Source organism: Lolium perenne, chromosome 3 (assembly GCF_019359855.2).
Source record: "Lolium perenne isolate Kyuss_39 chromosome 3, Kyuss_2.0, whole genome shotgun sequence".
Taxonomy (NCBI): domain Eukaryota; kingdom Viridiplantae; phylum Streptophyta; class Magnoliopsida; order Poales; family Poaceae; genus Lolium; species Lolium perenne.
This window is the reverse complement of record NC_067246.2, coordinates 143,031,243-143,045,914: the sequence shown is the minus strand read 5'-3', so window position 1 is coordinate 143,045,914 and position 14,672 is coordinate 143,031,243. Positions and strand designations below refer to the sequence as shown.

The following is a 14,672-nucleotide window of genomic DNA, read 5'->3' as shown; positions in this document are numbered from 1 at the left end:
CCATGGTAGACACATTTTGACCCTAAAACCCTAGTATCGGCACCTCCCAACCATGGGATCACCATGAAAGTAAAAACCAACCTAGAAACACCAAGCCAAAAAGGGTGGTGCACACCACCATGCACAAGTGTGCCAAATATTGGCCCCACCCAAGGTGGTTTGATATTTTTTAGGCCATGGTAGACACATTTTGACCCTAAAACCCTAGTATCGCCACCTCCCAACCATGGGATCACCATGAATGTAAATACCAACCTATAAACACCAAGCCAAAAAGGGTGGGGCACACCACCATGCACAAGTGTGCCAAATATTGGCCCCATCCAAGGTGGTTGGGTATGTTTTAGGCCATGGTAGACCATTTTGACCCTAAAACCCTAGTTTCGGCACCTCCCAACCATGGGATCACCATGAATGCAAAAACCAACCTACAAAGAGAAATTTAAAAAGGGTGGGGCACACCACCATGCACAAGTGTGCCAAATATTGGCCCCATCCAAGGTGGTTTGGTATGTTTTAGGCCATGGTAGACCCATTTTGACCCTAAAACCCTAGTATCGGCACCTCCCAACCATGGGATCACCATGAATGTAAAAACCAACCTAGAAACACCAAGCCAAAAAGGGTGGGGCACACCACCATGCACAAGTGTGCCAAATATTGGCCCCACCCAAGGTGGTTTGATATTTTTTAGGCCATGGTAGACACATTTTGACCCTAAAACCCTAGTATCGCCACCTCCCAACCATGGGATCACCATGAATGTAAATACCAACCTACAAACACCAAGCCAAAAAGGGTGGGGCACACCACCATGCACAAGTGTGCCAAATATTGGCCCCATCCAAGGTGGTTGGGTATGTTTTAGGCCATGGTAGACCATTTTGACCCTAAAACCCTAGTATCGGCACCTCCCAACCATGGGATCACCATGAATGCAAAAACCAACCTACAAAGAGAAATTTAAAAAGGGTGGGGCACACCACCATGCACAAGTGTGCCAAATATTGGCCCCATCCAAGGTGGTTTGGTATGTTTTAGGCCATGGTAGACCCATTTTGACCCTAAAACCCTAGTATCGGCACCTCCCAACCATGGGATCACCATGAATGTAAAAACCAACCTAGAAACACCAAGCCAAAAAGGGTGGGGCACACCACCATGCACATGTGTGCCAAATATTGGCCCCACCCAAGGTGGTTGGGTATTTTTTAGGCCATGGTAGACACATTTTGACCCTAAAACCCTAGTATCGGCACCTCCCAACCATGGGATCACCATGAATGTAAAAACCAACCTAGAAACACCAAGCCAAAAAGGGTGGGGCACACCACCATGCACAAGTGTTCCAAATATTAGCCCCATCCAAGGTGGTTGGATCTGTTTTAGGCCATGGTAGACCCATTTTGACCCTAAAACCCTAGTATCGGCACCTCCCAACCATGGGATCACCATGAATGTGAAAACCAACCTACAAAGAGCAAGCCAAAAAGGGTGGGGCACACCACCATGCACAAGTGTGCCAAATATTGGCCCCACCCAAGGTGGTTTGATATTTTTTAGGCCATGGTAGACACATTTTGACCCTAAAACCCTAGTATCGGCACCTCCCAACCATGGGATCACCATGAATGTAAAAACCAACCTAGAAACACCAAGCCAAAAAGGGTGGGGCACACCACCATGCACAAGTGTTCCAAATATTAGCCCCATCCAAGGTGGTTGGATCTGTTTTAGGCCATGGTAGACCCATTTTGACCCTAAAACCCTAGTATCGGCACCTCCCAACCATGGGATCACCATGAATGTGAAAACCAACCTACAAAGAGCAAGCCAAAAAGGGTGGGGCACACCACCATGCACAAGTGTGCCAAATATTGGCCCCACCCAAGGTGGTTGGATCTATTTTAGGCCATGGTACACCATTTTGACCCTAAAACCCTAGTATCGGCACCTCCCAACCATGGAGCATCCACTAGTTATTCCAGAATATCTAAAAATGAAAAATATCTTCACATTCCATGATTGATTGTGTTACATACCATGTCTATAAATTTTGAGGTGATTTGGAGGAGGTCGAAAAAATCGCTTGCTTAAAAAATGGGGCTAAAGTTATACCAAACGGTCCGTCGTAGAGCAAGTGATTTTTTCGACCATCTCTAAATCACCTCAATTTTTTATAGGCTCCCATGTATGTAATATCAATTATTATTAAAAAAATTAAAAATAAACTTTACCATTTTATTTCAATCAGTATACTTTCAAGTATATATTTTGATAAAGGACAATTCGAAAACAAATTAATGAAAACATACAAGGTTGGGTTGATCTCGCCAACCTTCAATGCATCTTTTGTACTTTTTCTGTATATGAACTTTTTACAAATTCGATTTTTTAAATTCACATATGAAATATCGAGATACAAATAACATATGAAATTGCTACTCTGTTTTATTCTCATGACATTGGTGGTTGCTATTCTCATCACATAGCGGCTTGCTATTCATTCATGTAACTTATCTACTATGTTTTTTAAACTATTGAATACATTATGACAGAGATCAAATTGGTACATAACTCAATATTACTGAACTATCAAATTTTCAAACAAGCAAAATTTTAGAATTACCATTTCCTTGCAAACAAGATAATATTTATGGACTACCATTTTTCCAATAGAACATGGATGGTAGATAAAAAGGCTGACAATACTTTGTAGCCATCCATAACTTCACTTATCTTATAACAAAGTGAAGAACCAGCAAAAGCAAACACAGTGTGCTACATACCATCTAGCACACTGGTACAGTGCATACATAGCTACCATAGCTAAAGTTCACATGCCTAGCAAGTCCATACATAGTTACCGCACCATAACGTAAGGTGCACACATAAACTAGCAGTTCTTAATAACATACATTACTTAACATCATCATATCTGCGATGATGTACTTCTTCACTAACTTTTTCGGGCATTCAATCAATCCCGACCATAGTACTCCAGATTTTCCTCGGGCAGCATGGTTCGCCTTGTCGCGGAGATCCTTCGGGTGCACCTCCTTCACATGGCTAACAAGTCCTTCACGCATACCATCCCTAGGAACCTGCTTGGAGGGATGGAACTTGCGATAGTACCTCCCATCGGGTTTCATGTAAGCACCGATTCCCTCACCCCATCTTCTCCTCCACCTTCTTCTCATATGACAGCACATTGTACTTGCTGACTTCATTATCGTATGAAGCATCCGAGTTGTACCGCAAAACAACAATGGCACAATCATATGTCACAACTATTGTACAACAATGAGTTCAATAAACTTGTCAACCATGCACAATCAATATTGAGAATGCTCTCTTACCGACACGGCGTCCCCGGACTCGACCTCATTTGGAAATGTAGGAGTGGCCAGAGTCCTCCGAGTCAACAAACTCCTCAAACTTCCTCATGCGGACAGAGGAGGTCTCACCAAGCTGATGGAATATATACAGATTATTATGTCAATCTAAATTGCAATCATACCAGCATAACACATATACTACAAATCCTTATTGCAATCATTACAATAACAGGCCGGTAACATTATATTTCTCCTACTATGTTAAGGTGAAACATAATTCTCAACCTATCATTAATACTGATCTTAATATCATAGAGTAATCATAGTCAATATTATGTTTCACCTTACCATAATGTTGCTCATAATAATAAATTTCATAGAGGAAATAGAGTCCAGATTCTATAGAGGAATGCCCCTGGAGCAGCAAGTACCATAATAATAAGCAATAATTATCACCATAAGATGTTAACTAAGCGACATTTAGGGGTTTTTAGCTTCTAACACCCATAAGTGGAGGTCCTGCCAAATCATACCTTTTCAAATAATAGATACACATGCTATTATTCATACTGCAGTGATGTACAATTATAGTAACTACATATTTTCCCATATGTTTGTGTACAATCATGTATATATACTAATTGATAAAATTGAACATAACTGTGATCGCATAATATTTTTTACAAAATAAATGCAGTGGAACAAATTATTATGTCAATGTTGTTGCCATCATAGCAAGATAACACTCCTGGAGCACAACAACATTACCATAGATTTAGAAATCAATGTGAATCCTAAAGCAATTATGCAATCATGTAATAAAAACTTACTAATGAAGCTCTGTACCAAACAATTGATGATACTACTAACAAATAAATTGTGCACGCGGTAATCAAACCAGATAAATTGTGCACAGGGTATATAAATTGGGGTCACATGACAATAAAATCCCCCTTAACTACGAATGCACACGGATGTCAAACCAGATTAAAAAAAACCCTTGCCAACATACACAAACCATAGGACAATCTGCTAGATCCATTTGGTCCACAGTAATCAAGCCCTTATCACAATTCATATATGATTCGTCTGTTCTTCGGTTTGATCTAACCCTAATCACCATCAAATAAGGGCAAATAAGCTGAGGAGTTGAGAGGATAGCACATACCAGAGGGTCTTCCGCCATTGGCTGCACATTCAGATCCGGCACGATCTCGCCGCCGAGTCCGTGCTCCTGCTCATCCGCCACCGTCAGCACCAAGCCTCCGCCCGACGCGGCCGCACCACGACGGCTCCATCCACCCGGCACCACATCTGCCTCCGCCACGCCGGTGTTCTTGACCAAGGTAGCGGCGGACGCCCGCGCAGTGGAGCTGCTACCCTCCATCGGCCTCCGATTCGACGGAAATGCGCGGAGAAGAAGGGATTGGAGAAGAGAACTGGCACTGGAGACGGAGTGGAGAAGACGAAGTGGCCGAGGGAGAGGGTTTTCTCTGTACCTGATTTGGGGGGGAAATGGTGGGGCGAGGGAGGCGGAGCAGCCGACGAAGGTTTTATACGTCCCTTCCGCTTCGGTACACGCACATGACTTCGCCACGTACACGACGGTAGACCGAATACGTACAGAACAGTCGCGGGCCATACGGGCTTGTACGGGGCCTTTACGTATCTGTCAGAAACGTGAAATGACGAAACTAACCCTCAATCCGAACAGGTATCGCGTGATCTGAACCGTTGATGTGTTTTGACCATTCCACTTTTCGCCAGGGGGGGAGCACCGGAGCAAAAGCGCTCGCGCACAGTCCTGAAACAAATTCCCGTGGTGGCCGACCTTCTTTTTCCTCCATCCACTACTCCCCGCGGATACACCCGCCGATTTCTTCCGATTCTCAGTACAGCCATCGCTATTCAGCCGGCCAGAGCAGCGGTCTCTCCACCCCTCCCCGCCCGGCCGCCCCCTCCCCCCAAGCTCTTCGCGGCGGCACGCCAGCTGCAGCACGCCAACTACCCGGCCATGGAGCTCGACAAGGCCGACATGTCTGCCTCAAAAGCCTCTAAGCCGCGCGTCGTGGGAGGCCGCCGGTGGTGGCGGCATTTGCGAGCCAGCCTCCCATGAATATCCCGGATTGGTCCAACATCCTTGCGCGAAGTACGGCGGGGGCAGCGCCGATGCAAAGCGGCGGCTATTGGAGGGAGGCGAGGCCGCGTACGTAGAGCACGGCAAGGGTAGGTGGGTGCTCCCGCAGGAGCAGCTCGTGTGCCGGGAGCGCGCCGCGGCGTCCTTCTCCTTGCGCCAGGGTGTTAGGCCCTTCTTCTCGCACCAGCGCTCCGCGGCGGCGCGGCGTCCTTCTCCGACCGAGCGGCAGAGCTGCGGTGCCGCCCCTTGATCCTCCCAGTCCCCTATCTTTCGTACCACCACTCAGTTGACCCAGCGCCGCTTGCCGTTTCCTTAACGTGAACGATGTGGAATATGGGGGATCCGGCGGGCGGCCGATGCTGATGAACAGATGCAATTTTCTAGGTACGCTCCTTAAGGCTGGATCCCACATTCAGATTCTGTAAAAAGGAAGTGAAATCTATATGATGTTGTTGTTATCCATGGATTGAACCTTTTTTATGTACGTTTTTATAACAGGAAGAAGAAGAGGAGTCCACGGATAGATCAAACGCTAAACTCACCTCATGCTCTGAACCGGTGAACTGCAACTGCAGAATCATGAAAACGTAGGCCAGCAGCTACCAGAGGTCGAAGAGTGCAATAAGCCACAAAGTTGGAATTGACAGTACTTTCCTTGTGTCGTTATTTGCTTAGAGTAACTCATGGTACTCACTATGATTTTCTGTTTATGCAGAAGCTATGCCAAAAAGAATACTTGAGCTCATGAATGTTGAGAAATTCACTATGGAAAATGTTGCAGGTCACCTACAGGCAAGACACTTTATTTACTTTTTGTGCTGAAAGAAAGCACCGCTCCTACACTGATTAACCTGGAACAAATCTCTAAAGAGCTCTAAGCTCCCAGGCTTCCGAGCGTCTGTGGTTGCTCCTCGTGTCGCTCGTTGGGTGGGGTGTGCGATGGTCCCACATGGCAGGGCTTAAGGCGGTCACCCACGCGCAAGGGTCGATAGTCTCCGTTTTGACCTTCTCTTTGCCCCAGGAACCCCCTCTCACTCCTGAAATCCCGTCCGCCGCCGTCTCTCTCTCCGAGCCTCCCGAATCCCGATCCCATCCCCAACTTCCAGATTCACCTCTCCGGCTCTCCCAACGTCCCACCGTCTGTTTGGCCGTCGTGCATCTTTTCCTTCGCTTCCCCATCTACTGGTCGGCTCCTCCCTCTTCTCGTGTACGCCCAGCCGCCGGCCGCCGGCCGCTGTTACCGTCTCCTCCTTGTTCCTGAAGGTCTCCGCCACAATCACGTTATCCAGCCCCATTGTCTCCGGCACCTGTGGTCGAGTCCCCTACTGGTTCATGAGGTTCTATTCAGGTACGGGTAAAGAAATTAGGGTACTGTTCTTTCTGTATCTCGGATCCAACTGAGGACGGTTTTCATGTATTTTGGATCCATCTGAGAACGGAAACGGTGATTTCCCCATTTAGTATATTGGTTCTGTCACCTTATTAAGCTATATATACTCGAGCCAGGTCCGGTAAATGGGAGCTAACAAATATTTAAGGTTCAGGTGATCAATCTGCAATGCGCCAATGCTCAATTATTCCGTGCTTTTCTTTTGCCTGTCCTTTCGTGAATGTTTTTTTCCTTATACATGATTAGGGAGAAGCAGCTCCACTAGCTAGCAGACATATACGGATTACTTGTGCGACCTTCTGTTGCAACTGCTGGTTTACTAAACAAACAGATGCAGTATCATTGTTCTCACGGAATAGACCTTAGCATGGAATAGACCTTGCTGTCTGTGATTTCTCAAGGTGCACAGTTGACCCTTTTTCAGTTTATAACCAAGGTTGTAGGTTTGACCAATATGATTGCATAAACTATGGTGGTCAAGTAGTGTCTAGCGAGTTTTTTGAATTTTGAACTTGTGACAAATAATGTTTTGTCAAATATTATATTTTAATTTCCCAGATCATGTCACAGAGCATAAGCGCTCCATCATCCCTGTAGCGGCATGGCCAGGGACATGCTAATGTGGCCGCTCACATGGGCGGCCATGGCCATGGGCTTCCTGGTGCAGCCCCTCAACGCACACCTATTTATCCTTAATTCTGTGTGCATAATTTAAATCTGAACACTAAGATGTTCATGTAGTTAGGTTTCAGAATAGATATGTGCCTATACTGTCGTGAACAAGTGATGTAAAAATGGTATTATCTGACAGAACTGTATGAGTAATGTGTTTTCCGGTTTATTTAGATGCCCACACCCAAGATTTTGAGGTGATTATATATTGTCATAGCCATGGCCAAACATACCATAAATTATGGCTATTCATCTTCCAAGTTTAGATAACTGGATACTACGCACTATATGGAACAACTCAAGTGCATACAATTTGTGTGTTATGATGCCAAACCAGAGCGATGATATCATTTGCCCCAATCTGAAATTTTGCTCCTATGTACATTAAAGTTGGAAGTCAACGATACCCATTATTTTTCGGTGGGCATCACTTGAAAATTGCTTATATAGTAGTTGTGCTCATAAATCCAACCCTCATTCTGTCTCATGAGAATAGGGATTGTCTTGGTTAGTTCCTGCATAACCATGCTACATGTAAAGTAATTTTGTTATTTGTATCTATTTAGTACCAGCCTACCCCAACTTGTTTGGGACTGAAAGGCTTGGTTGTTGGTTGTTGTTGTATCTATTTAGTACCAAATAACATGTTTTTTCACTGGTTTTCAAATAATCAAATTTAAGAGCTACCTTAGTCCTTTTAGATGGGGATGCATTGATCTATTACGAATGTGGAATGGGGACAGTACTTGATTACACCATTTATTTTCTGTTACACTGAGTTATTGAATATCAACTTATAAGTTATAACACATAATTTAGAGTCATGTACATGCCATTTATGATTACGTGAGGGTTAAAGAATATTAATTTTGAACATCTTGTTTCAAGATCAGTATTTTAACAAAGAGTCACACCACAAATAGTAGTGTGCCTGAGGATTTGCAAGTCGAGGCTTTGAAAAAGACGCTTTCAAAGCGCTTAATCATCATTGTCTATGTTTGCTGTTGGTAGTGCAAGTTCATGGCTCAGAACCAAGAACATGGTCATCATGGAGAACACATTGATGCTAAGCACTGAATGATAATATTACTCTATTGTTTTCATCATTGTGTCCTAATACTTGGTACGTGGACCTGCGATCAAAGTTTTCTCCATCTTACCATTTTGTTGACGGTAATAACCAGATTGCAGATTATCTTTACAATTGTGCAACCGGACACTAATACTGAAGTACCCCATCTCCCTTTGGTTGTTATGTTTATTTTTGGTTTTGCTTGCGCTAGATATATGGTGTAGATTATTGCTTTCTGCATTTTGATCCTGGTTTCATGTGCTGTAATGAAACATATTGACCATCATCCTTCCCAATTCTCAATTCTCTATTCTCTATTTTCCATTTTGTATTACTGGCTGTGATTTCTAAAGGTGTTCTCAGCTGCTATTTTAGCAGGCATTGGCCTTGAATTCACTCTTTTCGTAGGTGTTGTATGTGGTTGTACATGTTGTGTTAAAATTATTCAAAAGAAGGGTCAAAATTATAAGAGTTTTGTGCCTCCTCAAGTGTAAATTCCACTTCTCTCAAAAGAAGTCTAAATTCCACTTAGTAAATGAACTTAGATAAAGTGTGTATATTTGTACTGTTTATTACGTACAAGGAAAAAAGAATGGGAGATGACTTAAGTTCTGTGAAATTTATTTCTTCATTGTATTGTATTGTTTTTTTATTGAAGAAATATTTAGCCACTTACTATGTTTAACAACATGTTTAATGTGCTTTTATGTGACTATACCTGAAACTATGTGTTGTTTGTCTGCCAAGAATGTTGATGGTTCGCCAAATTATATAGCCACGGAGTCTCTTGGTGATTGTTAAGGAACAACAAGAAACAAATATGGCATAATAGCATCTGGGATAAAACTACATATGCCAGGGTCTTTTGTTTGAAATGAATCCAAATGTCAAAAAATATGTGGTCAGAAATAGTTCTCTTTGTGTTGACTTAGATGAAAGCTTATTCGGAAAAAATATTTAACACTTCAAATTGTTGAATACTTCTAAACCTTTCAAGTATTCCCTGTCCATAACGAAGCTTGGGTCTCATTCAAAAAGGAAGAAATGCCTGAACGAAGCTTGGTTCTCATTCAAGAAGGTCTAATCTTTCAAGACCGTCAATTCCTTCATTTCTTCTACAGTTCTACATGCTCATTTTAGAAGATTAATTGTAATATTTATGGTTCGTTTTTGTTTATCATTGCTTGTGCCTTAAATACAGATTGATAAACACTTTGTGAACATATGGAAGTCAGTTAAATGATTAGTTTTGAGCATGTATTGAAATGAATTAGTTTCTGCTTATGTTGGATATCACAGTTGTGTTAATATGTCTAATCAAACCAACACTGATATGATTACTCATGGGCATAGAGTTTCAAATATTTTCCATGTATACTATTCAAAGGAATTAGTTTTGCGTTTGTGCTTGCCATGCAAAAATGTGTTAGATCCCCAATCAGGCCAGCAAAATTGCATGGTATCCCCTGTATTTTCTTAGGTTCTAACTAGCTGGTGTCGCTGGTGGTAAATGATGGCCGTATAGAAGTAGGGCTGCAGGAGGGGAAATCAGAAAGAAACCAGGAGCTTAGTAGGGCTGCAGGAGGGGAAATCAGAAAGAAACCAGGAGCTTGGGGCCTTGAGGTTGTTCTGAATGTTTTACAGTAACAGGGTTCCATTCCAAACATCAAAAAGCTATACGATCATGCTTGGCTGCTTCCAAAAGGCAAATGTGCTAAGCACGCTCTCCTAGCTGCGTATGTAATGGAAAAAAGAAGTGCTTCGAACTATTGCTATTTGACTCAGACCTATTATGAAAAAGTCGAGGTATTTCGAATTGTTTGTTGACATGGACAAAGTAAGGGAAAACCTCTGAAAGAATTTCCATATTGACCTTGGACATGACCATCTCACTGTTTATATCTTGGGAGCTTTACCTTAAAGTTCTGTTTGTAATAGAAAAGAGCATCACACATATATAAAAAAGAACTTTGAAATGTAGTGCTACATTTTTTAGGATATTTAGGATGAGCTATTGATATGAAAAAATAAATTTTAATAGCAAAAAAAGGCATGGAGAAAACTAATCGATAACAACAAAGAACGGCGCGGCAAAGCGCGTAAGGTCCTTCTAGTATACTTCTAATGTTGATATTAAAGCTGGAGTGTGAAAAACAAGTTCGTATTTTTTCACTGTAAAAACTGCAGTTTCTGGAACAAGAGCCCTGAGACAAGTAAATGAGTATTCAGGTAAGAGTTAGATAAAGGGCCTTTATGTGTAGCCTAGCACTTCTCTTGACCTCTTAACAAGATTCAGCAAACATGAGTATGGTAAACTAGAATTTTTTTTGAGGATTTCACAAGTCTGACCGTCAGACTGTCAGCAAGGTTTGGTCCAGCAAATGACATCACGGTAGCAAGAGGTGGCAAAGTGGGATCCAACTCTTTTGGTGGCACGATACATTTGTCGCCAAATACAGAGCAAATGTACTGGAGCTTTGGAAGTGGAAATAGCTTTAGACAGAAGGCGGATGAAAGTAGTGTAGGCAATCTACTTGGTCCAAACCTTGCACGAAGTTCCTCTAAGCTAGCCATAAAGCTAATACACACATAATCTCTCTTTTAACTGGCCAACGAGAAATTGTGATTCCCTGGGGAGACCATGCCAAGAACTTTGATTCTGCTGACCTATGTAATGCATCCTCACAAGATTCTATCATAATATTATTTTTTTGCCATGAGTGTCAGCAAATACTGAGGTAACTTACGATTATCTAGCTAATGCCTGCAAATGAGTTTTCTTCAAGGTCATGAATTTTGGTGTGAGTGGTAAACTAGGTGGGTTTCATGGGAATATATGTTGGTGCTGCTGCAGGTTCTGAATTTTTTAAGGTGAGCTCAGGAATTGGATAGCTCCTGCAGGTCGTGCATTTCCTAGGTGCGGGTGCCTCCATTTCCATAATCTGACAGATATGATTAATCTTACATGGATGTTGGTGTATATATGGTCTTGGAAGAGTGAGATACAAAGTACTTTTATTGCATTTTTCCCCTCAGAAATGGTGAATATACTCAAACGATCACAAATGAACTTTATAATTTAGTTTGTAGTTTTTTAAAAAGCAACCTATATCTATAGAGGGGCCTTCCAATCATCAATATAGAGTTTCTTCCAAGTGCTTGGTTGTTCTGATCATGTCAGTGGTGGAACTCCGATATGATTTTAATTCCATGACTCACGAGGCGTTCTCTTCAGAAGTTATGTGCAGAGTGCAACAAGTTTAGGCCGCACAACACCTGCAGTAGGTGTACCTGTAAATGTGGTATTTCTGGAAATTCGAGCATAGTTTCCTTAGCTAAGCTGAGATCAGCGTAGAGAACTCCCTAAGCTGAACACTCTTTGCTTAATTCAACAATGAATACTGCATGCCTCTTATAGCAACCGATATCACCCCAGGGGTGCCGCGTGTACGATTCCTTCTAGAGTTGAAGTGTGTTATTATGGTTTCAGTTAATCAATGAGAGGGCTAGGACGTAGCGAGCTGGGTAGTAATATTTAAGTTGATCTAACCTCATATACAAAAGTTACTAATAGTAGAGATTCGTTTAAGATAATTGAGGTAAAAATTGCTAGCGTTGTCTATAATTTTTAGGTTTTGTCAATTTTTGATACTGACTTTTGTACTAGATTGCCTGATATTTTTTAGCAACTAGGCTCTGAAAATAGATATGCATAGTTCCGCAATATTTATGACACTAACCTTTCTTTTTAATTTCTGCACTTCAATGTAATGTATAACGCTTGCCTTCCTTTTTCTATCTGCAATTTTATGCAATATGTGATCTATTTCCTCTAATGTTGTTTGGTGCTTCTCCCCTGCGTCTCCCTCCTCCTACATGCAGATCAGAAAAGAAAAAGCAATGGTCCCTTCTCAGATCTTCTTGGTTCACATTTTCAAAGATAGATGGGCATTGGACATTGCGTCGCTCAATCGCGGTAATTTGGTTCCGTAAACATTGCACAATGATCATGTTTCTCTTTGCATTCCTATTCATTTAGCTATATGTAGGCGTGTAGCAATATCATCCCCTGAAATAGCTGCGTTGATGCACCTTCCTGGTTTATGACAAATGGATATTGTGTGATTAAGGTGAGCTGCTTCTACCTGCATACATCCTGCTAAGTCGGTGCAACCAAGTCATGTGTTCTTCAGATAAGTGTGATTTTCCCACAAACAGTTCAAAGGAGACCTTCTAGACACTGATCATTCAAGTGATTATATTTTTCTTAAGTTCTGCCTTTTTTCTAATTGCAGTTTGGTTTCATTATTTTTTCATAGAGGGTGTCTCTCTATTAACTAAAAATAGTAGTGCACATGGTAATTCTTTCTTGACAAGCCAATCATGTCAAGATTGTTTCTGATGCACTACTAACAATGTTTTTTTGTCTGCACAACAAACAAACCGATGGTTGTGTCTATATGTGACACTTTAAAGTTCAAACCTTTTGGTACCATTATAATTAGCATCGTGTTTATCCTTGGAGAAAGTAGCACAAAGCTATGTTATTGGCTACTCTCAATGAGTCAGTGAGAGCCAAGATTATTTTCAAGTACATAATTACATTTTTGCACCACTTTTTGAAACTTTTCAAAACTACACGAATTTCCCTGTTCTTGCATTTTAACTTATTGCCATCCACTTAAATAAGTACACAGATGTTGTATTAAAAGAGGTCAGTCTACATGTTTCTATAGGAATTAAGAAGTGAAGATGCAGCTGACTATTCTGTAGACATGAAAGGATCCAGCCGTCGCAACCACACACAATGGTTGAGCACAAGTACAATGGCCTTATTCGACATTTTGAACTATTGACATGCATCCGCTTAAATAGGTATCCAGAGGTGTGTGTGTAGTAGGAACTTAGAAGTGCGGATGCAGCTGACTAAGCTTAGCTCTCACAACCATACATGCATGGTTATTGGTTCTCCTCTTCTAGATATTTAACAGCTCTTCTTACTAAGTTCATCCATTGTGTTCCTAATTCGTCTGTCGCAAGAACATGCAGTTTTAAATAATAGAGAAGGAAAGCAATTACCTAGACTATACAAGAAATCTTTATGACCTAAAGAGCCATAGATAGTGGGTTTTATTATTTGTTATTACTGCATATTCAGCTATGTCCAGGCATTGCCTTTAGGCTCCAATATTTAGATCCTGGCACATCTACTTTCTGTACATAAATGGAAAAATTTCCGCTAATGAAGATTTTGGTTTATACACAAAATTAGGAAAAGAAAATGTAGTACATTTTCCTCCAACTTGAATCAGCCTATGGTATCTTTATTAGTGGCATTTCCATATAATTAGCTAAAATTCTATTTGTTCTGCTTCAGTTGTGTGGAATGATCAAGGGGAAGCAAGGCCCAGAATGCAGTATCGATCGAGTAGTATCTCCTTAATCAATGACTAGAATTATTGTCCGCTGCATCTTCCATGGATTGAGAGATCTCGATGTTTTTGTGAACTAATCAGATTGAGATGAGTTATTTGATTTAAGCGCAAATATATATCTTAGATAAATATGCTCTTAGATGTGGAGACTCTGCTATTACATTATTCAGCTTCACTTAGTCTTGTTTCTTAGACTTATTTTGCTTCTTTGTGTAGGCTAGGTTAAGAAAGGCATAGGAATGGGTATCGTTTTCAGTTTTATCATGTATGCTCGCATAATTTTATCCTATGCATATGCTATGTACCAACAACAATTTAAAGGTGATTTCATTGCGTTGTTGAGCATTTTAAATTTGTCATATCTTCTATAGACTCTTTATGCCACACAAAAGAGCTTGCATGTTCTCTGTTTTCTACTATGCTTTTGATTAACATAGTTTTCTGCTGTTTGTGCTCTGAGAAGGCTGCACTGCATGATAATTTACATACATTTCTACTCCATCTATTTTTTTCTTCATCTAATAATTGAATATAAGTTCTTAGATTATTTATGATTTCTTGGTACTTACATGTATTGTCTCCGCTGAAGGTCACTCTTCTTCTACCATTAGTATCAATACTACTATTC

General features: G+C 41.4%; 2 long non-coding RNA genes across 2 annotated transcripts; both read left to right on the top strand.

The window, feature by feature from the left end:
* Window positions 1–5,262: 5,262 nt before the first annotated feature.
* On the top strand, window positions 5,263–6,273 carry LOC139837587 (uncharacterized). Its single transcript, XR_011754125.1, has 3 exons — window positions 5,263–5,859; window positions 5,974–6,108; window positions 6,191–6,273. It is a non-coding gene; the product is annotated as an uncharacterized lncRNA (long non-coding RNA).
* Window positions 6,274–10,973: 4,700 nt separating this feature from the next.
* Window positions 10,974–14,308, top strand: LOC127348531 (uncharacterized). Its single transcript, XR_007879814.2, has 3 exons — window positions 10,974–11,526; window positions 12,492–12,585; window positions 12,740–14,308. It is a non-coding gene; the product is annotated as an uncharacterized lncRNA (long non-coding RNA).
* Window positions 14,309–14,672: the final 364 nt, after the last annotated feature.